The 26,843-nt window shown below is 32.3% G+C and overlaps 1 long non-coding RNA gene across 1 annotated transcript; it reads left to right on the forward strand.

Moving 5' to 3' along the window:
* The first annotated feature begins 3,236 nt into the window (after positions 1–3,236).
* On the forward strand, positions 3,237–5,083 carry LOC117688810 (uncharacterized). The gene is made up of 2 exons (XR_010710837.1): positions 3,237–3,910; positions 4,427–5,083. It is a non-coding gene; the product is annotated as an uncharacterized lncRNA (long non-coding RNA).
* Positions 5,084–26,843: the final 21,760 nt, after the last annotated feature.

Genomic DNA, 26,843 nt, shown 5'->3' on the forward strand with positions numbered 1-26,843 from the left:
GTCACTGTTCTCTTGGGTGGTGCTGATTTAGGTTGTTTTATCCAGCTACATTTGATGTCTGTTTTTCTTGCTTTCTTATACCTAAAGATATTTTTTATTTAGTGTCTTTGGTAAGACTTAAATTTTTTTTTTAGTGAAATTAATAATTACATGCAATATAAAATGCTATTATCTTTATACTTGAATACTAAACATGTTTTGGATAAACATTAAAGACAGCTGCATAATGATTCCTTATTTTTTTTCATTTTTTTACACAGTTTTGACTGTAAAGTATTTTTATCTAAACTTACCCAAACAGAAGTGTTGCTGCAACATGGTGACATTTAAATTCTCCAATTGGACTCTGACAAGTACTGTCTTTCACATTCCCATTTTCACTCTCCTCAAGAAAATTCTGCTCATAGTGACAATATTTGTATTTATAAAATTATTATATAGTGCTCCAGGAATATTTTACTTTTCCTGCTGAATACATATTAAGTGCCTTTTACTGAGAATGTATTGTTTACCATGCTGAAGTTCACTAGAAATTAAGCATAAGGATACTATCTATAATAATGTTCTTTCTATTTGTTCATTATTGATCTATATATTTATACTAGGCCTAAATGGGCTAAAATGGCAAAATGGCTACATGTAAATGTGTGTTTGCTGCACTTAAGCTGTTTAGGTTAGAGTTTACCTGAATTTCGTCTTTTACTACAGTAAATAAAAGTGCCGTATCATACGTCTCTGATAAGGTTCATATTAATTACACACTTAATAAAATTCAACGAACTAATAAACATCTGAACTGCAAAATGGCATGATCGGGGAGGGTACATGTGAAGTGCACTCACTTGAACTTTGTATGATGTATCTCTCATGGAGGCCTGCACCGATGACTTGATTACACGATATTCTCTATCAAACACAAATTTTAACACCCGGCCACTCTCTACTGCTGCCTCACTCTGCTTTGTTAACGTGTTTTGACCGTTGACATAAGTTGCCATGTACGCTATGGACAACGCCATGACGACTTTGACTGCCCGGAAGTGTATATTCTCGCGATTTCAAGGAAGTCATTGCTGCTTAAAATCAATTTGGATCCCATGCTTAGTGTTGACAAAGGAAACACAAGATTAATCAATTTTGTGTCTTGCGCGTTTTTTCTTTAAATATTGAAAGAGATCTTGACTTTCATATCAACAAACTAATACGCTTTCTTGTTTTGTTTATTTTGGGTGTTGGCATGGGATGGTTTCGCAGGAAAGACCCGGTCAAATTTTATAAAAAGGGGTAAACATGAGGTTTGGGTGGTTATTTGAGGGTTAAAAATTCCTAGAATAATTATTTCTAATATTTTGTCGATAAAGGGGCTTATGTCTATGCCATTGACAAATGACACTTTAGATGCGAAATATAACACTACCACGCGTATCTTACGTAAGTAGTGTACACGTTAAGTAAAAGTCTTAAGTGATCGTATAGTGGTTTTATTCGACAAAAAGCAAACTAAATACACAGTCCCAATTCGGGGAAGTCAGAGAGAGATGTTAAGAGTTCGAAAGAGCGTCGGAATTCATCTAACTTGCGAGAAGTTAGTAGTTTTATACTATTTGGGGAAAACAACTATCAAAGTAATACAAGTGTTCATTGGGTGTTGAAAAGCCCCTTAAGAGGGCGCCACCACCTTGTTACTATGATGCTCCAAGATGGCGTAAGGCTGGTCAGTCAAGAACCCGCCCTTAATCAGTGTACTTAGGGTCAATCAAGGTTACGACAGATATTTACTAGTGGGAGGGTCACTGTATCGTGACCAATTACTGTCATCTACCTGAGCCGATCAAAGGGCTAATTGACTTCGATTAGCCGAATGATATATGTTATTATTTAGTTTATATCAAACTTTACCCCCTCAGGATATTTGTGTATAAATCGGGAACATAATGTCCAAAATGGAGACATACTGACCAGCAAGGATTTAATTACGGTCATTAAAGGATCATCACCTCAAAACAATACACCCCATAAATATGTAAACATGGTAGCTAGTGGCTCTCTCTCTGACCTTCCTTTAAAGCAATATCTTTGATGGACACAGCATTATCGTGATTTAATTTACATGGAATATACATTAAATAAAGGTATTTACTTTACGAAAGCATTCTATACTGATTCTGAAATAAAATGGTAAGTCAATTCACAATAGTTCAAAGAATAATATGTAACGTCCAATCAGTATAGTCAAAGCTATAGGATACGTAAAATATAAAGTCCAATCACCAGTGTTCGATTATATAATTACATGTAACAAGGGCTATTTTGTTACACACCTCCACCACATCGGGAAAAAGTTGCTCAATACACTGCAACTTTTTAAGCACAGTCTTGATACACAAAAGAGTCTCTTTACACAAAACAGTCTCTATACACAAAAGAGTCTCTTTACACAAAACAGTCTCTTTACACAGAAAAGTCTGTATAGAGTTCAGCGTCCGGTATTATCGGAGAATTCATCGAATAGCGTAATAGAGAGAGAGAGAAGATAATGTACAAAATAGTATTATCTATTTTATTCAAATCCAATGATTGGTACCTGTACATGTAACAAAGAATAATACATATCTCCCTCAAGTATTAACAATCATGAATGAAACACATGTAAAAATTAGTATCGTCCATTATACTTCACATATAATGGCTTAAACAAGCACAAGTTTATTAATGACTCCATAGAATAAATGATAAAATGTGGACAGGGCAATACTTTTTGCTATATTTCATGAAATAAAACAAAAATAAGAAATATGTTTCACATCTTAAAAGGGCATGGTCACGATTTTAATCAAATTTTATTTTTCTGTTGTTATTATTTGCAATGCTTTAAGAATGCATTTCTAATGATGAAATGAAATTTGGGTGCCAGTCGTTGAGTTCACAATTCTTCGTCATGAAAACAAGGCTCGTGCCCAGTTTTTGTTTTCATAGGTTCAATATACCAGTAAAAAATCTTTTAATGCCAGTTTGTGTATCTTATTATTCATTTTAAGCATAAAGAAACAGTTCCTAACGATAAACACATTTATTTTAGGTCTAAACTGGAATTTTCACTTCAACATTCGAAATGTAAACAAACGCTTTGTTTACATAGCGAAGAATTGTAAGTTTTGTAATTCGCTTATAACTCATTATATGACACTCAAATTTGGTTGCCTATTTAAGAGTAAAAATCAGCAAGCATCGAGTATTTTGTGAAAAATATGGAAAGTGACATAAAAACAATAATGATTAAAACACATATAAAGATAATCAGAATGAAGATTGTATTAAAAATATTTGGGTAATTTTTTTTTATTCGTGCTGTTTCTATGGAAACCACGTGCTTTTAGACTGACTGATTTGTACTTCATTTTAACATGAAAATGTTTGTATATACAAATACAATATTATGTTAAATCATCTTAAAACTCTATCAATAATTTTTTATACTACAAAACACTTTGCTGTAATTTAAACATCATTAAGAATTTACATTTACTTCATCCTTTGATATTTATACCCGTTTTATCTTGTTAATTTTGCATGCAAACACCAGTCAATTCAGTGCACTTTTATAAAATTCTACAACCATGTCAAGGTTAACTAACACTACATATTTATATTATGACATTTGTTCTAGAAGAATCAATTAAAAAATCTTTAGGCAAGTCACCCGTTTATAAATAAATACTGATTTTATACACCTGGAAACGTGCAAGTTTTACTCTAATTACCTCCCTTTGATATGACTCTCTTAAGAAAGGAGGTAAAAACGGTATTTTGTTTACATTGTTTACATCCAATATTTCTACGGAGCTGAAGTGAGACGACTATGGATTTTAGTTTCTGGATTATAGAAGTGTTTATTTAGTTCATTATCATGGTAAGTGACAACTTTTACTAGTTTCTTATTTTCTACTGGCAAACATTTCTTTAACGGGAGAAATAGTGGATGCTGTAGATCTTCGTGAAAATTCGGATTAACATGTCAATGCACACAACATTATAAATAAAAGTTTAAACATGACAAAGAAAATGTATACGTGATTGCTAATTGTACATAGTGTTTGTGCATCAAGGACAATAAACTTTTAATGAAAAATGTATTAACATACATGTATAGACTATATGGTAGCTACATGTATACAAATCCATGTTTAAATGTATCTTGTGTGAATAATTGATCAGTCTTCTTATTATTCTATATGTTGGTAATTAATGTTGTATTCACATAAAATCAACTATTTGTACCATATTGCTAGAAAAAGTCAAGATTTAACACATATATTAAATGACTTATAACAGTAAAATATTTTACTGTATGAGTTTTCAAGACAGTTTAATTAAATAGGGGATGGAAAGGTGTATGAGTTATAACAGGTTCTTTGTTTTATTACAGATAACTTAGTGAGTTGTAAACAGAAATGTGTCACATGCAAGCCAAATGAATCAACTTAAATGAGGATGGACACTAAAATCTACCATGTCTACACAAAAATTAAAATATTCATACCAGACAGATGACAGAGACAATGCTTGAAATATTTAAATTTCGCAAAAGAAGAGGGTGAAAGTGCAATTGAAAAAAAACCCAGACCAACAAATACTATAGTTGACAAGGGATGATTTTCTTTAGCAGAATTTCTTTCATCCTTGAAGATAAACAGCTATGTTAACCACTTTGTTCCACAGAAAAGAAGAGCTGGCTTTCAACTAAAACTGAAAATCTTATCAAATAGAATTCAAAATTATATATAATTATATATAGGGATATTTGGGTTAAATACAATGGTACAAACAAGTATTTTCTGAACTATTTCAAAGTAAATGTGTGCCTGACTTATACTCTGTCTATTTTTGAAAATAAGATGTGTTCATATGTCAATGCTGATGCATAATGATTTATTACCACTTGATCATTTGAGTTGTTGAATTATTTTCAGTGAAAATTATTACAATTAATGATGGTAAAAATTAAAGTTGATATTCATAAGATTGTTTTATTTGTGTTTACTTTACACTGTTAAATAAAGAATAAAATCCATGTTAGATAGAGCATTCAGCAAGTTCTGCAGTAAAAGCAGTAATACAGGTTTATGTCAAGCTATTTGAACTGACCTGATGACATTGACAAAACCAAGACTAAATAGGAAATAAATTCATGCATAAGAATATAAACCAACAATTCACATATTGATATTAAGGCTACTGTACTATCTATATCAGCTGACTGTCAAAATATTTCTCTGAATTTTTGCAGACCAATTCAATTTTATGTAAAATAATTGATTATTAGATTTTGAAGAAAAAATATTTCCCCATCTTAATGACAAAAAGTTTAATTACTGATCGAGTAGGGAGATAGACAGAACACATTTTAAAAGTGGCTTAGAAGATCAATTCTCAAAGTAAGCATATACATATATTGTTGAGACAATTTTTCTTATGTGAAATTCCTGCATGCATGGGTGCTGGGAGGGGGCGGATATGACCAATTTAACTGAAATAATTATTGTCATTTATTTGTTATAGTTACATCCAAATATGATTCGGGCTGATATCAGTGAAAGAAAGAAACTATTGGTGACTGTGTTCAACTATAAAATAATATGATAATCAGATGAACATCTAAATTGGATATTTCGCCTTCTGAGGAATAAGTTACCTCCTTGATTTCTTTTTCTGACCTTCACTTTTTAAATAACATCTCTGCACATACTTTTTCATGCAGCAATGTTTTTTCTTAAATATACATATTGAAAAATGAATTATGATGGACTTCCACCCCCCCCCCCCCCCCAATAATCTTATTTGTGTTTGATTTTATCAGAACAACTTGAAATCTCTTAGACATGTTAGAGTAGACTGGAGATTCAGTATTACATATAGAGATGAAGAGCATATCTTTCTTCTAAGCTGAGGTCATTTTAAATAATTACGCGCCCTTCAGAGAGCTTTATAGGTGATAGACTTTTAGTGTAAACTGTTTCAAATAAAAAGAAAAAACCTCGAATATTTTTGTAAGAATTTTACATTTAAAGCCCTCTTTCTAAACATTTATATATCATATCTTATTTATGAAGTGGGAAACAAAAATATACAGAAAACTGCATTGAAATCATAAGAAATCTAAACATTTAGAAAGCTTTTATTTCAAATCACACTTATTATTAAAAGTTGGCTAATTTTAAGTACAAAAAGGTCAGGAAAGATGCAACTTAAACAAAATATATATTATATATATATTTATTTTATATATTCATTCTGACCATCATTATAGTACTTATATAATGAAAAACAATATTGGTATATGATGTTATTGTTCACATTTTTTGTCAAGAATATCTAAGTCATTTTTCATTATGTTGAGAATTGCACTTTAAGTACAAAAAGGTCAAATAAAATGAACTCAGAGGGTAAAACCTGACCTCCTTCCCTTGTTTTTTCTTGGTACATCATTAAATATTTTAAATGATTGTTTTGTATGCAGATTTTCACTAAATTTATGATTCAACCACATTGAGGAGTAAAATACCTCATTTATAAATGAAATAAGTATTTTACCTTATATTTGCCCTTACATCCGTGTGTCCATGTTTTCTAATTTTAGATGAAAATGATTGATCTTTAAAATGTCATTTTAAAAAAAAACTTTATAAAATAGAAAATTTGACTTTTTGTGATTCTTGAACCAGGGAATATTTTAAAAATAAGGTACAATAAGATCTATTCAATTTAATAATACTTGGTTTTTATGTTACCTTTACCCCTTTGTAAAAGCTTAAAATGCAAATTTGATATACTTTTAAACCTTGTACAACTTTCCCCCCTCAAAGTTGCCTATGGATTTTATTTTGCATATTTATAGTACAGATGATCACTAAGAGAAATACATAATTCATTTTTCCAGCAGTGGTTGTAGATTTTGCATATAAAGTGATAAAGATGTGCAATTTTTGAAAATTGATAAGCGTCTAAATGCATGTTCTCCTCCTGTTGTCATGGCAACAATTACAATGAAATATTTTAAAATTTTGTTTTTTCCTAAAAATGGGAAAACTCAATCTTATAATAAATACAAAAAGCAAAATACTATATAATATCATGTAAAGGAATAATTTACGTAGATGTTTAGCTAAAATCATTGTTTTATTTTCAAAGATTTGTGCACCCGTAACTAAGGAAATAAATTTCCTTGGATACCAGTCCCATAGTATGACAAAAATCATTGTTTATCAGGGATTTTGTGTGAAGTAGATTAAATTCAATAATATACAAGCAGCTTTTCAAAAAATAATTTTTCCACTTTCCATGGAATGCTTGATGCTTGTTGATTTTTACTCTTAAAATGCCTTCCTAAAGCATTTTAAACAAAAATATTGAAAAAATAATTCTTGACCAAAATCGTGACCATGCCCCTTTAATGATTCGTAAAACAATTACAGCACAACTTTCCAATTTAATCTAGTTTGTTTCCCTTATAAAACATGAAAAGATGCAGTCAAAGCAGACACATGTCCCGTTAAAGGAAGAATGACTGAATTACATACATGTATAGCACAAGTAAAATACACCAAATACGTCCAAAATAGCTTTTTGTTATATCTGTTGTCATGTTCTATACACTTTCACTTGGTTGGCTGACCATAACTTCATCCTCGTCGTTAGATGCTGGCTGGCTTGTATCAAGTACTGATACCATTGACTCAAACTCTTGCAAATCTTGCAGTTCGTTGCTCACAGTAGAAAGCTCTTCCTGAAGTTTATATTTTTCTTTTCTTAGGCTGGCCACCATGTCTTGTAATTTTCACTTTTTCCTTTGTTATTTCTTTGTGAAAAATATCAGATTTTTTCTGCAACACCATGCGTTTTCTTCTCACTTTTTCAATAATACTCAGAGCGTTCTTCATCTGTCCGATTTATATGTCATAACAAGCAGCCTTCAACTCAACATCGATCTCCGAAATGATTTCTTGTATAAAGGAAGGTCTTTAGAAATATTGGACGCCATTTCTTTAGAATCTACAACCAAAAAATTTGGTTATTAATTAAAATAAAAAAAATGATTTCATTTACAATTAAAATTTAGCAATCAATTTATTTAATGTTATATCATTTTTTACTAGTTGTTTTTAATAGTTTTTTAACCAAAAAAGGTCGGGTCAGTAATACAATATAATGTTTTTTTAAATTCATTCAAATGTATATACTTTAAATAGTACTAACACCATACACCAACTCTTATTCCACACCAAAATATATATATATATATATATATATATATATATATATATATATATATATATATATATCATCTGGAAATTCTTTTTCTTTTTAAAAAAATCTGTTTGAATGCTTTTATAGACTAATGTATACTGCAAATATATTTTTGCTTAATTCATTCACCTGCATCTAGTTACAATTTTATTTTTCAATTCTTTAAAATTTTCAGACTTTTATAAGGTCTTGAAAGACAAATGTAAAAAAGTGGCTTATTTGTATATTACCATAATATTTTTCAATCAGTCAATAATTTATTTTAATCTACATGTTGTATATTCCAGAAACAGCACTGACTTATTTTATTTAAAGCAATAAGAGCTGTATTTTTTAGAATTTTATTTTGCTGCAAAAACCTGCTAGTCTGCATGTAACTTAAACTTTTATGATAAATAAGATTTGAAAAAAAAAATATTTTGTCAGAAAGAAGATTTCTCTTCTAAGGAATATATAGCTGTTCAATTTTCGTACAGGACAACAATAATTCAATTTTGCTTCAATTAAGGCTTCTCCCACTAAAATAAGGCTATCATGCAACTCATATTGCTTTAAAAAAAACAGAACATTATCAGTAATATTCAATGTACTGGTAAATAATTATTAATGTCTCAAACATTTAATTGTCTCTAAATTAAGCATTCTTGTTATATGTTATCAGTGTCCCAAACATTTTCACCAATCATCTCTAAATTTAATATTTTTCTATGTTATCAAATGTGCTTAGAAATGTATAAAAAGTAAATCATTATGATTAAATTAAGATAGTAGTAACACTTATGTACTTACAACTGCACAATAAGATGCAACTGGCCATAGATGGCTTGCAGCTTTGTCAGCTTACAATTTTGATCTTAGGTATAGACCAGGTAAAACAAATGCAGATGCAGATGCACTGTCTCGTTTACCAGGTATATATATACTACCGAAACAAGATGTGACTACTGTATCATCAAAGGAGAAGAATTTGCAACTATGTAACAAGATTAGTGAAATTACACAGACTGGAGAAATTCTGTCACTGCAATATGTAATGCATCAAACATATGTCCATTTATTGGAACTTTACCTGTCACTGAAGATGCTATCAAAATGAACATCAGTGCATTACATAATGAAAGCTTTCAAAGTATTGATCTTATTCAAAAACAAATTAAAGATCCAGACATATCATATTGGTTTGATCAAGTTTATAACAAATACAAACCACATAAGGATGAAATACCACCAAGAATGAAATACCACCAACTCCTTACAGTAGAGCATTGTTTCAGTGTTTTGACAAACTCAGAATTATTGATGACAAATTATTGAGAGACATAGGAACAGAAACAGGTATTGTACATCAACTTGTTTTACCATCATCTCTTATAGGTCTAGTCTTACATCATATTCATGATAAAATGGGTCATCAAGGTAGAGATAGAACTCTTTCACTTGCCAAAGATAGACTTAATTGGTATGGAATGAACCGTGACATTGAAAACCATATTTGTCATTGTGGTAGATGTATCAGGAGGAAAACTCCAACCAAAATAAATGCTCCTCTTGTTAATATCAATACGTCGCAACCATTAGAACATGTATGTCTTGATTTTTCAACTCTTGAACGCTCAAAGGGTGGTTACGAATATGTATTGGTCATAACTGATCATTTTTCTAGGTTTTCGATTGCAATACCTACAAACAAGTGAAAAGCTGTTAATGTGACAGCAAACCGGGTTTTCTTTTATGTAAACTGTATCCATAATCCATGTCAACCCTTATCCAGTGAAATGGAGTACCCTACATGTATATGCAACATTTTGCCAAAAAATGACTTAGTTCAAAAGCTAGCATTTTTTTCGATAAATTATCGGAAATCAAAATCCTAGCAATATGCACACCTCTGATATATGTACAATTGATCTGCAAAAGAACAACTTCCTACCTTGAGAACTGTAGGAGGAGTTATCCGTACAATGAGGGTACCCTATATGCAATATTTTGCCTAAAAATGACTAAGTTCAAAAGCTGGTATTTTTTTCATAAATTATCGGAAATCAAAATCCTAGCAATATGCACACCTCTGATATATGTACAATTGATCTGCAAAAGAACGACTTCCTATCTTGAGAACTGTAGGAGGAGTTATCCGTACAATGAGGGTACCCTATATGCAATATTTTGCCAAAAAATGACTAAGTTCAAAAGCTGGTATTTTTTCGATAAATTATCGGAAATCAAAATCCTAGCAATATGCACACCTCTGATATATGTACAATTGATCTGCAAAAGAACAACTTCCTATCTTGAGACCTGTAGGAGGAGTTATCCGTACGATGAGGGTACCCTATATGCAATATTTTGCCAAAAAATGACTAAGTTCAAAAGCTGGTATTTTTTCGATAAATTATCGGAAATCAAAATCCTAGCAATATGCACACCTCTGATATATGTACAATTCATCTGCAAAAGAACAACTTCCTATCTTGAGACCTGTAGGAGGAGTTATCCGTACGATGAGGGTACCCTATATGCAATATTTTGCCAAAAAATGACTAAGTTCAAAAGCTGGTATTTTTTCGATAAATTATCGGAAATCAAAATCCTAGCAATATGCACACCTCTGATATATGTACAATTGATCTGCAAAAGAACAACTTCCTATCTTGAGAACTGTAGGAGGAGTTATCCGTACAATGAGGGTACCCTTTTGGCAGCCGCCAGCCCGCCCGACCGCCATTTTCACTATTTTAATAGCCGGATTTTTACGTTGGAAAACCCGGTTAAAAATATGACAGCGAAAACTACAGCTGAGATATTTTATCAGAATTTCATTGTTTACGATAGTTTGCCGGAGGATACAAGCGTTAATTCGCATTGCAATCCTCCACAGGAGTTTAACGAAATCCAGGAAGCGTTGAAGAAGCGTTTAATTCTCTCAAAACGAAAAGAATGCGTAAACCATTGTTTACGCACTGGACAATACCCCTCGTGGTTTTTGGCAAGGTTAACATGTACATTAAACCTTGGAAAAGAAGACAATGAAAAGTTTGAAGTCCTCTTCAAACAAATAGCTGAAAATAAAACAAGGAAAACTGCCCAGGCAGTAGTGAAATTCATTGATAACGAAATTAGAGAGAAGGAGGGAGTTATTCACAATCTAAGAGTATCAGCTCTAAAACGGATTAGGAATACGTCCTTTAACTTCAACTGTGAACAAAAAAACTTTGACGAGATTATTTTGAATACAAACACTAAGCATCTGAAAGATTTGCAGACAGATTACACTCCATTCCAACTACAACTGACAAACCACGGGAACAGGACAGTTACCGGTCATCCCAAGGAAAACCCGGACATGACCGCAGACAAAACTATCAGTGCCGCCATTACTCGGTGAATTACAAAGGCCATCGTTACCAGACACAGCGCAACAAACCGTATTAACTATTGGATATTTACAGTGCATAAAGTGAGATTGAGAATTGTTCTGTATAGTTTATTTTATTAAATATATTGCAACGTAACTTTTTTTGTATATCCTTTTTTTGTTGAATAATTCATTTAATGTCACACTTGGAAGGAGTGTCATTGATCACGTGACACTCCATTTTATAATATAAAATTTGTGTAGATTCGTGTATTGGTAAAACTTTCAAAACCCTCTAACTTATAACACTCTGGTACTTAGACGGGTTGTTTCACTTAATCACCGACAGTCCTCTATTACAACGTTAAAACGTGTGATAGACGGAACTTATGCTACAGCTTTAATATTATTACGAACTCGTCAGTGAACTCCCCTATTAAAATGGCAAGACGTTTTAATAGACGGAAAAAAATCTAAATCAAAACAACGAATCAAGCCTTACGCTGCAAACCCCAAACTTGACAAACCATGTCAAGATTTAGCGGAGGAACGATTGTTATTGATTTAATGTATCTAAATAAATATTGTAACTACTTATTGGTGTTTTTTATTAAGGTCTTCCGTTTCCAACGGAAGACCTTGTACTGATTCTGTTGGAAATTCTTCATTATTATTTTTCTTCTTCTTTTTCTTCTAGACGTTTCTTTAAACTGTTATATCTCGCTTGTTTATCATTAGATTTTATTCAAATTTGCAGGGTTTATTGTAAATGATAATAGCTTACTATAGCAAAAAATGTGGTGAAATCGCTACTTCCGGTTTTGAGTTATTCCCCTTTGAATATTTTTTTAGTGGGTTTCGTGTACCTGCAAAGGCTCAGAGTAGATCCGTAGCAAGTAGTTTTAATTTACAAATCTTTAATGTAGACATCTTGAACGTTGTCCTCCTAGTTTTACATGTTTGATTAACACACGTATACTGCTTAAAAAATTACATCGAAATTTATGTTTCAAAAAATGTTAAATTTTGCTTATATCTTTGCTCAATAACTTTTTAGTTGTAAATGTTTTCTAGACACATATAGAATAAAAGTTGTGCAGAATATTAAGAGCTTTCATTTGATACCATAAAAAAGGGGCTAGCCCCTAAAATGAGGGGTCTAGATCCCTTAAAAGTCTTTGCTTCATAACTCTTAAACGGTAAATTTTTCGATATGGGCGTCGCTGCAAAAAATGTTGTTTGTGACTTTATTAATCTCATAAAACTGTTTTTGTGTTCGGGTATTGCATAATATGAGGGTAAAAAGTAGTACGTGTTGACCAGTACTCGCGGCAATTTGGCCAAGTTAACGAAACCGCGGCCGAGAAAATCGGTCACCATGGTCGCGGCTGGGCTACCTAGCGGTCAGCGGTTATCTAATACACGAGAGTTGCGTCTCTCATAAATGAGTTTATTTAGTCGCGAACTCAAAAATTGTTTTAGTTTTGATTACACATAAAAGTTTATGGACTAAAAGATTGGGTATCAATTAAGAAATCGTTCAGTTAATTAATAAAAGCAATGTCATTCTCAATCTAAAGCAATATAAGACATAGATCAATTGTGGGTTTTAAATTTAAAATAACGAACTTCTACTTGATAGAATATGGTCATTATACTGCAAACTTTTCAAATATCCCTGGGTTCTGAGCTGTGCGTGTCTGTGCGTTGTACCTTTACGTAATCTATACTTCGTCCACGGCCACGGCTGCACTACTAGCGGTAAGCGGTTATCTAATACACAAGATTCGCACACCGCGACGCACACTTAGATGAAGATGAACTTTGAGTTTATATAGCCGTAAATACAAGAACTGTTTTAATTTTATATTATAAAAATTTGTCCATCTTGTATTTATTTAATTAAACATTTGAGTGTAAATGAATATTAATGAAAGATATTACTCCAAATTGGAAACATAGTCAGACATAAATTAATGGTTGGTTTGTATATCTAAAAAAATTTAACCCCCCCCCCCCCCCCCCCCCCCCAAATTAAATGATGATCATCCCTCGCACAAGGCCGAGGAGATCCAGCGCGAGTGGACAAGTGATCTGTGGTCGGCTCGTGTTCTTCTACATGTACCTTATCACGCGTTCATGTTTCATATCTTGCACGGACATAACTATATTTTATTATGTTTTCAACTATTATATAGATTTATGACAAAATTAAATGAATTTATTTTACTTATACAGTTGATTAAGCATTGATTTAATTATACGATAGCGTACAAGTTAGTTCAAAAAATCAAATCAAATTATAATCAAAGTTCCATGTTACATGTTTGCGGTAGGTGCTAGCACGATAAAAGAATGTCCTGAATTGAGGCATTTGATGATTATTTAAAAGAATATTCACATGAGTTTTAAACAACTTAAGATTAGATTATATCGGTCACATATTAATCACTCTGTAGTTTTTCTACATGGTTGTTCGTTTCAGTGTGGAAGCGAACTCAGTGCTGCGTTCCACCCTCCTCCCGCCCCTCTGACAAGTGCTCGCGCTGGATTTTTTTAAATTGGCGAAAAAATATCCAGTTCTGTCGAAAATCATTTTTGGTGACTTCTTCTTATGTGTAACATTTTCTCCTCAACGTGTTTAATTTTCCCACCCGTGTGTTTATTCGGTCAGTCTGTGTTAATTCAATCGCCACGTGCGACCGACGATCTTGTGTCGCTTCAGCGCACACAACTCAGAACATATGTAATTGACTAACAGTTGGAAGGGTGCTTTTATAAACAATAAGACTATTATTCGAAGTCAATCATCTTCACATTAAATATGTGAAATAGTAACCTAAAAATGTGGCTAATAAATTAACCTGTTGAACACGCTAAACTTTTATGGTTATGAACATAATAATTCATAATATATTATAATTAAAAGTTTGAAGACAAAGAAAATTTTGTTCTTGGGAAATACGACTACATTAAGCAATGCAGTCGATCACCATAGAAATCATCAAAGTACTGCAACTGTCGACGGATTTCTTATTTCTTTGAAAGACTATGATAATTCACTTGACTTTCAGACTATAATATAGCGACATATCTGCCTCCCAAAAATATATGCACTTCTCAAAGTTACACTTAAGTGAGATAGATGTGCGTTATTGGGAATTTTATTTATTGTTATCTGTATGGAAATTGATTAAAAAAAACAAATTTTAATTGAAGTTGTTTACAATGAGGTTGTAATGCAACTTAATTTACTTACAAGGTTAGTTACAGCCAGTGGAATATAGGTGGCTTTTATGTGAACAACGAATACCCAATATATTAAAATACAAGATAAATAGTTTCCAGATCTATAATACTAATATGCTTGTGTATATGAAGGTTGCATCCTCATTTGTATGGCTGTAGGTGAGGAGGTATAGGTGTATCGATGTACATACAATGTATGACTGCACATACGGATTCCGGACCATGGCTACAGACGATACCAATGATAGTCTTTTAATACATCAATGCACAGTTTGATATAAAAACTGACCAGTTTCATAACCTCTTCGAATTTCTCTAACACGGACTGTCTAATTCCTTCCCAGAATTCCAATTTACGCAAGCGCAATTGAAGTTTTTTTTTAAATTTAATTAGTCAACCCACTGACATAAAAATAAGGATTTTGCATATTATTACATCGTCAAGAGAAGTAACATTCATTTCTGTAAATAAGGTTATTTAATTCACATTACATAGCGGTGTCTCTATGAAACAGCACCATCTGGTGTAAAATTTAGATGCTCGCTTTTGCATAAATTCTCCCGCTCATCTTTTTTTAGCTGATTATATATTATTTTGAATGTCCAAATCTATTCGTATCATTAAATAATATCAGACGACACGACACACATTTCCCTGTAGAAAATCTCAATGATGCCATCAATTTTGACAAATTACTAAATTTTGTCAGCACGTAACAATTTTAAACTTGCAAATAGTCTTCAAAAAAAGATTTAAATAAACAAGTTATCTTAGAGAAAAGGTTACGTGTTTTGTAGGCGGGTTAGGTTTTTAAAAAAACTGCAATTCCTGACATGAATCATGAGTACATACTGTTTATAACAATGCTTGCTACCTTTTGAAAATTTAACTCGCCATTAAACATCTCACTTTTTATATAATTTTTGAAACGATTACACAGATTGTGTTCGACAAATAGTTTTCCAAAAACATCTTCCTGTCTTGTTCAAAACACATTTTATATACAGGTTTTCAATCACGACACGTTTATATATATATCAAAAGCGGAATTGAAAGTTTAGTCATTATATAAGGAATAAGGAATCATTCTTTGAGTATTATGAGGTGATATTTTGGTCGGGCCAAAATCACATCCAATAAAGCCCGAAGGGCTTTATGATAGAATTGATCAAGCCCCGACCGAAATTATCACCTCATAATATTCAAAGAATGATTCCTTATTACTTATATTTATATAATTTTTAGCCATTGTGCGATTAAATATTTAAATATAAATAAGCAAACCCCGCTGGCGCCTCAATTTGACGTCACTTGTATTATGGGTTTTATAGTACAAAATTGATACGTAGTGTTATCACAGGCAAAGACACTGGAAAATGTAAATATAATTTTTGACACCATATCACATATATTTTTAACCCGCAGCAACAACGGAAGACCTACTCGTGGCTTTGCCACGAGCTCTGCTCTAGTTGTTTGACTAATTGGACAAACGACGGCTGTCGTGACAATGAACTCACCTAAAATGCATCTTTGTCTTTGCTTACGACGGTTTTTAACTTCACACTCTTTCCTTCTTTTATCCAATCAAATCTGCTTCTCAAGTAAACTCTTCCATGATATATCAGATCATCCCCCCCCCCTTCACTATATTGAAATTTGTCATTTCTTTGTAGTTCTGTTTTTAAAACGCTGCATGATTATTGATTTTTTTTACAAAAAAATGACCAATTCAAGGGTAATCAGTTCATTCAGAAAAAAATAACCAAAAATTTAAAGTTCATTCTAAAGAAAATTATTTAAAAAAATTTAAATCTATGCCAAAAATTTCCATAATTATGTAACGTTTTAGAATTGAAAATTCTATACCAACCTTCAAAAGGTAATTAACAGCTGGTAATAAAAAATGTTTTAAAATAAATTTTGCACAATTCATAACCAAGGTAGTACACTTATGTTCTTCTTCGTTCCACTCAACCGAACATAAATTATTTACAATAATAACAAACACATGATTAGTGAAGGAAGCGCTTATTTGCTGCATTTATTTACACGTACAAATACATATAAAGATTCTTCAAACTTCTTTCTGAAATAAAACAATTTACATTTTATAGTGCACAGTCCTTCGATTTTAAATGTCACTTAATAATTTGGTGGGTGGGGATTGTGTAAATGTGTCAAAGAAAAGGCTCCGAATGAGTGACAATCGTGCTTGAATACCTGTTTTACAGGTTATCCGCTATAAATAGTAGCCAATGACCACAGGTTTAAATATATAAAGCCAACACATATAACATGTGTTCTAGTACCTATTATAAATTAATATAATATAGATTAGTTCTGATCATTATACTATTATTATAAATATTGGTATATAGATATAAAAATACATTATGCATTTAAATGAATGTGTTGGTTTGTACTAAAAATTTGTATTCTTATGAATTATTTACTATTTGGAAAGCTGATGAACAAATCATCCCTTATCTCTGAGCCCCATCTTTTGCTACATAAATCATGTCCAATTTTTTTTTACAAGTGGCTACCGGTCACTACATGTAATCTAGAGTGATTAAACATTATTTAAAAATCATTCACCTCATATGTATCAGAAAAATTTGTTTCAAAGCAGTTTATGTAAAATAATATTTTTTTCAAGAATTTACAAAATTTAAATCTAATTTTGGGGGGTTACTCTAAAAAAAATTTTCGCCATCTTCACAACACATACAGTTACACACTATGTAGACATCAGTTACAATTAGAACTGTCCTAATGGGACTAATACCCCCGCTAGGCTAATTTCAAATGGGACAAATAATTGAATTTAATAATAAAGGTTTGGAACACATACAAATTTTTTTTTCTAGAATTGTAAAAAAAAAAAAAAATTAGTTAACAAAGAAAAATTAAAATCAAAATTGTCAGAATTTCACTGTAAATACATATCTATAACAGTAATACATTTACAAATGTATGTATTTGATGATATATTTTTTAAATTTCATTGATTTAAAGAAAAACCAACAAAATGACAATAACCCCTCCCTTTGCAGTGGATAGAAATACCGGTAGCCAAGCAATGCTCTTCTGTTGATAAAACTTTCAATATCTTTCTAATAAGAGTCTTGACAGATGCAATTAGTTGTTTCAAATTTTCCTCACTTTCTCCTATGGCACAATGGAACTCCATATCAGAAAATTGATCCCATAGAACTATGATTTTCTTTGATGAACTTGTTAAATTTAATAAACTCCCAAAACATTACCATAATTACCATACTATGTAAAAATATGTAAAAAAAAAAATTTAATATTACAAACAATTTTAAAATTGCCAAAACACTACAATCATATCAGTAATTTTGAATTTCATTTAAATTAATGCCTAATAGGGTCACCTCATCAATTTACTTGACAGATAAATTTAAACAACCTCTAACTAGAACTGCCCTAATGGGACTAATACCCCCGCAAGGCTAATTTCGAATAAGACAAATAATTAAATTGAATAATAAAGGTTTGGAACACATACAAAAAAAAAATTCTAGAATTGTAAAAAAAATTAGTTAAAGAAAAATTAAAATCAAAATTGTCAGAATTTTACGGTAAATACATATCTATAACAGTAATACATTTACAGTTTTATGTATCTGATGATATTTTTTTTTGTAAATTTTAATTGATTTAAAGAAATACCAACAAAATGACAATAACCCCTCCCTTTGCAGTAAATGGAAATACCAGTAGCCAAGCAATGCTCTTCTGTTGATAAAACTTTCAATATCTTTCTAATAACAGTCTTGACAGATGCAATTAGTTGTTTCAAATTTTCCTCACTTTCTCTTATGGCAAAATGGAACTCCATATCAGAAAATTGATCCCATAGGACTATGATTTTCTTTGATAAGCTTGTTAAATTTAATAAACTCCCAAAACATTACCATTATTACCATACTATGTAAAAATATGTAAAAAAAAAAATAATTTAATATTACAAACAATTTTAAAATTGCCAAAACACTACAATCATATCTGTAATTTTGAATTTCATTTAAATTAATGCTCAGTAGGGTCACTTCATCAATTTACTTGACTAATAAATTTAAACAACTTCTTAAAATAGTTTAACTTCTTTATTAATAATGATATTTATTTCCTTATAATAATAGAACCTTTTGGTTTACATAAAACAGTTTTTAAAAAGTCCCAAAACCATCACCCATTTTTCAGATTATCAATTTCCCCTAAACACATGCTCCATCTGAACCATGGCTCAGATAATGGCTCCCTTGGGACAAATTAATTCAGCCACACTTGTCTTTGATGTTCTCATTAGCTCCAAAGAATTTATCATTGACAAACAAAAACTTTGTAATGTCAGTTGATGGACTACTTATAAAATTTTTTTTTTTATTAATTAAGACATAAAGACAAAAAACCTCAATCTGGATGTTTTATATAAATATATTTTAGAGTGTTTTAATACTATTAATTAATTAATAAAATCTGTAAGGATTACCTCCCTTACTTTTCAACATTAGTGTACAATATATAGAATAAGGAAAATGAAAATTGTCATAAAATCATTAAATCTTGTCTGACCCTAAAAAAAATTGCAGGTGCACATCTTCAGATAGTGTTCAACATATGTACAAATTTTCAAACTGTTCCATGCAGTAATAAAAAATTCTATAGGGGGGACAAAGTTGCGTCTACAGACAGACGGACGGACAGACAGACGGACAAGGTGAAACCAATATACCCCCCTAAACTTCGTTTGCGGGGTTATAAATATTGCAAAGCAGATTCTTATAGATTACTGCACTTGGGGAAGACCGGTGCATTGTGAAACCAAGCCTTTCGGAGCCATCAAGAGCAGAATACAGGCTGCAATGGATTCCTGACCTAGAACCTAGCCACCGAGGAAAGGCGAGGGCTTGCCACAAGGATGGGGATCAAGTACGGCGTGTGTCCATTCACGTCTAAGAGACACAACTTCCTTACAGAAGTAGAGACCAGTGCACCTCTAAACCAGCTTCTCTAAATTAATCCCTTCAGGTCGGGCTGAGCCAAACACGCCTTGGTAATGATGGGATGACGAAAATACTGCTTTTCACTAACACTCCTGCCCCAACCTGTAAGTCCCTCCAAAATACCAGAAACAAAGATTTGGACTAGAGTCACCGTAGTCTATAGACGTGCAGTGCGACGGCATGTACAACTCCTTGTACTCTGGGGTCGGTGAGACGCCATTCCAGCCGGCAACAAACTGTCTACATCTACATCTGCAAAACATCAAATTTTCAAATTGGTTAAGAAAAAAAATATATGCTCAAAGCACGGTCAGTTACGGGATGAGGCATCTGCTAACCACTCTTGTAGTCTAGAGGAGTGATGCGCTAATCCCCCAAGACATTCTTAAGCAAAAAATGCCAATTAATTAATAAATTATGAACTGTTCCGTGTCTTCTTTGGATTAAAATATTTCTTTTAATTATTTTTAATTCAAAGCTGTAAAGTTATCAGCTATAAAGTCGTAAATTTCACAACCGTTACTGTTTATTTTTGTCATATGTAATACTGCAGTACAAGAATTTAAAGAACTAAAAAGAAGTGTAAGGGAACTTAAAAGATGCTCCGAAACCACGAAAGAAAACAACTGCATGCAGATATAAAGATCAGTTTTTTTAAGGAAGTCTTTCTCTCCCTCCCATATACATGTGATAATTTTTATAGTTACACACATATGTATGCACATACACAACCATATATATATATATACGTATACTAGTAATCATTTTGATGCATTTTTTGGAAGAGTAAAAAGCTTGTTTATAAAAACACATGCAAATTTCGCAGTACGTCCAGTTTCAATCTCAGAAGTTTATACAGAGAAGAATCAACCAAGTTGAATGCTATGGGAACATTTGTATATACAGTGGTAGCAACGTTATTGTTGACTAACGACACGCACGATTCTGATACACGAACGATCACGCACGATACACGGACGGTCACTAACGTACTAAATTTTCACGATACCCAAAGATAACGATAAAACGAACGATTTTAAACCATTAAACACTCAAAAGCAAACTTATTTTTCAAAGACCGGGTCTGGGGTATAAATAGCAGCCAATGAGGAAAATAAAGGAAATTTCAAATTTTCTTGCCACCTTTCACTTCAGAGGATAATTTTCTGAATTTACACTTTAATCAGAAAAAACAATATTTTAAATTTTGTCATGCAACTAAAGTAAACTGAAAGGCATCTCTAGATAGTAAAATAATTATTATTGATGCATTACTACTTTAGAAATTCATATTCAAAATTTTGAAGTGATCCAGAAATTCAAAATTCCTCAGATTTGATTGACAGATGAGAAATCGGCTTTTTGTTTACATTCCTACCGGAAATACCTATTGCTAGAGACGCACAGTAAATGGCGGGAAAGCTTGTCTAGATCTTACCTCAAAACTGAATAACACTAAGTAATCCTTCTTAATTGATTTATTACTCTATCATCACTGGTAATCATAAACAAAGAGAAAGAACACACACTTGTGTAGAGCTGGAGAGTCAGTCCTGCAGCTTAACAATGACAGTATCAAGTTCCCATATCTGTTTACGCATGGGGCCTCCCAGGTCACAGGTTCTAGCAGTTTTAAATTATAAACATATAGGTCATCACATTAGTTGAGAAATTTTAAAAGCAATCCTATGCACTGATCATGCTGATATTATTATTCTAGTGAAAAATCCAACTTTCCGACAGATGTTTTTTGGGTCTAGAATACAGCTCTGTAAAACCATATTGTAAAAAGTTTGTACCTTCAGTAAAGTCTTATTTCTTCCCAAAATTTGATTTCCACCATATCGGACAGCTTCTAATGGGTCTGCATAAACAATGGGGACATTCCTATGTTATTGCTGTTCTGACAGAATCGTGCAGAATTAACGTTCCACAAACTCCCCTGTAAATCATCAGTCTTCATCTGTCTCATTTTGCACTATCTTAGATCACTAGTCGATAATTCTTCTACATCCCAATTTATGAGTTGAAAAACTTTACAATTTCTCTTCCTTCCAATTCACCCTGTTTGATCTTTTCCGCCATAATTTGGATTACAAGAATGTTTTGGAGGGAATTTTATTAGGGCAGAGGTAAACCAAAAGGAAACTTGAGCTTGTAATCTACTACAGTGAACTACAGTTTGTAACCTTAACATCTGATTTAATAAATTGTATGTGAATATTTTTTTCAAATATTTCTGATAATTAAAGTTCAGGCCCACATGCAAAAGCATCAGGTAAATATAGTTTTTCCTCCCTGGAACCTCTTTCACATTTGCAGATTTGGAGGCTGATTTATTGACATTTGGCGGGAGGGATTCCCCACTGAGTCAGGACTAGTTGTGCATTAGCCTCTTGCACCTAACCCACACTGTTGTTGATAAGAGTTATTCTGACCAGTGAATTTCTTGGTTTTTTTTTTAAGTTTAAAGTATTTCTAAATAAGCACCTAACCCACACTGTTGTTGATAAGAGTTATTCTGACCAGTGAATTTCTTGGTGTTTTTTTTTTAACTTTAAAGTATTTTCTAAATAATTATATGTATGTGAAGAAATGATGCTTACTATGATAGATATTTTACAAAGCTCTAGATACAAAAAACAAAACAACAAATGGGATGCTTGTATTGGCAGTGATCAATTTAGAAGTACATGCATGTGTAGATACTTATTACCTAAAGATGAAAATCATGGAAAGGAACTATGCACACCGTTTCATTTCTAAATGACCATTAAAATTATGTAGTTCTCTGATCAACACGTGCTTCTGGTATGCAGCTATCTATTAATAGATTCACTCTGCAGTGTTATCAGTTTGAACACACGGGCTTGTGTAGAAAATAAACATCGTTTAAAAAGTGGGTACCTCGGAGGAAAAAAAAAAAAAGGGGAGGACGCCATCTTGGATACCGCTTCGCTTCATCAGCTAATTTCTCATTTAAATTGTAAAACTAAACACATGCGCCGATTCGTATTCCTTCATAAATGATTCTTCTTTAAGATCTCAACTCCAGTTTAATTCTATTTACGTCTACATCAACAAATTTTATCTTTTTCTCGCGTAAACATCCGAAATCGACAACTCCCTGGCTTTTTCCATAACCAGTCGTATGACAGAGATCTCACGTGCCACACTTTCGCTTTTGCAGAAGCCAGGGAGTTGTCGATTTTGAATGTTTACGCGAGAAATCAACAAGTTTGTCAATGTTGGTGTAAAAAAGAACTAAAGCGAAGATTATATCTCAAAGAAATATTACTTACGAAGGAATACAAATGGGCGCATATGTCTAGTTAAACAATTTAAATGAGAACTTAGCTGATGAAGTGAGGTGGTATCCAATATGGCGTCCTTCCTTGTTATTTTTCCTCCGAGGTACCCACTTTTTTAACGATGTTTTATTTTTCTACACAAGCCCCTGTGGTTTGGAGGAGGGGCCTGCTTCCTTATATGCTTAATTGCCGTCCGTGTGGATATTCAACTAGGTCAACACCGGTCTTTAAGGAAACGTATTGCTGTAATTTGTACCACAATATGCTTGTGTTTTATCGAAAGGCGACATGTACAGTAGCCATGCGCTGTTCTATTTTTAACGAGTAAACAATATCTTAAAGGGTTCAAACACATTTAATTTGTCTAAATAACGAATATTCTTATATCATAAGTTAAAGAAAATTAAGTGAAAGAAATGAAGATAATACATAACAAAATACTAAACAAAGTTATTTAACATACAAGTTGATATTTATGTAATCCAATTCTTCTATGTACGATTTATATATGCGAGACACAGATATTTTTGTTACCTTGTTCAAAGGAGTTTCGATTTAACACATTCCATATTTTCTTAATTACGGTACATAATTGATTTAATTGAATGTATTAGAAATTTTAAGGCGTCTAAATAAATTGAATTCCTTCGGAACGTGTATACAATGTACCAGATGTGAATGTGTATCGTATTCTCATTTAAATGAAAACTTCGGGGATAACTGTGTACTTTTGAACGGGGAACCATTTAATGCGTCTCTCCTGCTAATATGATTGAAATTATGTGTCAAGATACAATAGGTGTTTGATAAAGACTGATTACAAACGTATGCAAAACTAACTTGACCGAAGGATTGAATTACATGTTGAAATACTTGCTAAATGTATTTTACGTCGAAAGAGAGAATAGTATAACTAGTTTTCCTTTTAAAGGAATGATAGGCAATAATAATATATTGCTAGCTAGAAGCAATCAACAAGGTCAGTTTGATATAAAATAATTAAAAAAGGACTGTATTTTAACAAAAAAATTAATTTTGAAATAAATTTGGAGAAAGCCGTTCGTAAACTCCTTGTCTAGTTTTATATTTTTAACGTAATTATTAAATGTTAATGTATCTTCAACACGTATACAAAGAAAGAGTTGTATTAAAATAATTTAATGCGACTGAAAAGCTTTGAATGTCATCGTAACTTGCTATTGAGGTCGCATTATAACGTAACCTTGTTTATAACTCAAGCAGTCTTCCTAGCTACTATTATGCAACATCAATAGATCGAGGTCAATTCATGGAGCATCTTCTTATGATTGAGGTCAGTTCATCGAGGACAACTGCATTCACCACTGAATTCAAAATCCACTGATATTCCCAAATATTGACTGACATTGTACATTTCACTGACTTCCACTGTACCCCACTGTACATTTCTACTGAACAGCACTGTATCCCACTGTACAGTCCTACTGACTTCCACTGTACCCCACTGTACAGGGCACTGACCAGCACTGTGTCCCGGAACTCTGTAACTAGAATTTCAATTCAGCAGAAATATACTAGCGGAAAAATGAAAGTGTGCATTATAAAATCACTGTACATTAACTGTACAGATTGAATCGAATATTCTTAAAATTTCTTCATAGAATATTTCCAAAATGTTTTCCTTATGCTTATGTAAACAAAAATTTACCATGTTAGGTATGCATACTCATTTGCTTAGAAATCACTCAAGTTATACTCATTAAAAATTTTCTCAACAATCTTTTTAAATTTTTCTTTCACAGACTAATTTTAATTTACTGGCCTTGAGTTTTTCTGATCGGCTTCGGCCGAACACTGTTGTGTCTATAAGAGGCATCCAGCAAATGCTTCCACGTGCGCACACATTCCGCTTGCATAAGTAGTTTTTATAAAAACTTGAAGATTTGGTTTAATATTTATATAACATTTTACTCAGTTTTATTTCAATTCATTTACCATATGAAATGCAAACATACATTAAATACAGTTCGACCTGTTAATTCAAGAATGCACATTTTGTCTCACGCGTAAGAATATCGATCGAAAGATTCATTCAGTTATGCAGTTGACCTTGATGAACTGACTTCGATCATAAGAAGATGCTCCATTAACTGACCTCGATCTACTGATGTTGCATAATAGTAGCTAGGAAGACGGCTTGATTTATAAACAAGGTTACGTTATAATGCAACCTCAATAGCAAGTTATAATGACATTCAAATTTTTTCAGTCGCATTAAATTATTTTTTTTACCACTCTTTCTTTGTTTAAGTGTTAATGCTCTTTGAAGAGCCCTACACAGTATTCTGAAGAAGAAGAAGAAGAAGAAGATACATTAACATTTAATCATTACCTTAACAATATAAAACTAGACAAGGAGTTTACGAACGGCTTTCCCCAAATTTATTTCAAATTTAAATTTGTTGACGGTTTATAATGAAGAAATTATGGTGTACAGATTCAAAATATTCTATATTTTGTAAAAATACAGTACTTCTTTAATTATTTTACATCAAACTGATCATGTTGATTACTTCTAGCTATCTATATCAAGTATTTGACCATGGGTGCTGGATAACATCCATCCTAATCTACACCAAGGTGAACTCCATTGCGTCAAAGGTATGCAAAATTAGTCCAAAATCCTTTATATTTCCAGAAATGGACATGCTCCTCCAAACTTGTCAAATATTCTAAGTGTTTGTTTATACTGATGGCCTCCTCGTTATATCCAACCGGTGATTTCCGAGGGTCGCGGCGCAACAGTTAACAAATGATGATCACGGATTTTGCACCATATCCATGTATCAAATAGTTCGCAAATGAAAAAATGTCTTGTACAATGACCTGTGCTGGTCAAGTTGTCGCATCGTTACCCCCTACAACAACAAGAACAAATAAAGTAGGAACTGTCGAAAACGCGCACAATCTGGACGAGTTAGCAAGTCCGTAAATAGACAAACCGCTTGGCCCCGAAAACACACACTCATTTTTTTTTTCATCGAGACCCAAGTTTTCATACACAGGGTTTTGTAAAATAAATCGTTCCAATTGTTTTGCACACTGGCGTTCGATCCGCCATTTTGACTGTTTACAAATTATCAGTACATACCCCGGGCGCTGATGGTAAAAACTTACACTGCACACCTATTTTAACACTTACTTTAACTAAATAACAACGTTCCAAAGCAAATTCTCCCGCGTCCAATACTTCTCAAACTATCGGAAAGCACATGGCCGGGAATTTAACTTTACAAAGCGATCAATATCTTAGGTTACGAAAACACGTCCTTCTCACACTTCAGTAAAAACAAAAGTGATCGAAATACTCTCATTTCAGTACAGGCATTTATTAATAGGTACAGGATGGACAAATTAGCTAAAATAACCATAAAAAACGGAACTTAAATTAGAATTTCTAAAAATAGAACTAGAGTCATGACATAAAACATATTATTTGGCAATAATATTTCATGGTTTTTCTTTGTTCGATTGTTTTCAATTGGTGTTTAATGGATTGGAAAATCTGATATTTCTGTTTGTATTTACATGCATCATTTACTGTG

Source organism: Magallana gigas, chromosome 1 (assembly GCF_963853765.1).
Source record: "Magallana gigas chromosome 1, xbMagGiga1.1, whole genome shotgun sequence".
NCBI classification, from domain to species: Eukaryota; Metazoa; Mollusca; class Bivalvia; order Ostreida; family Ostreidae; genus Magallana; species Magallana gigas.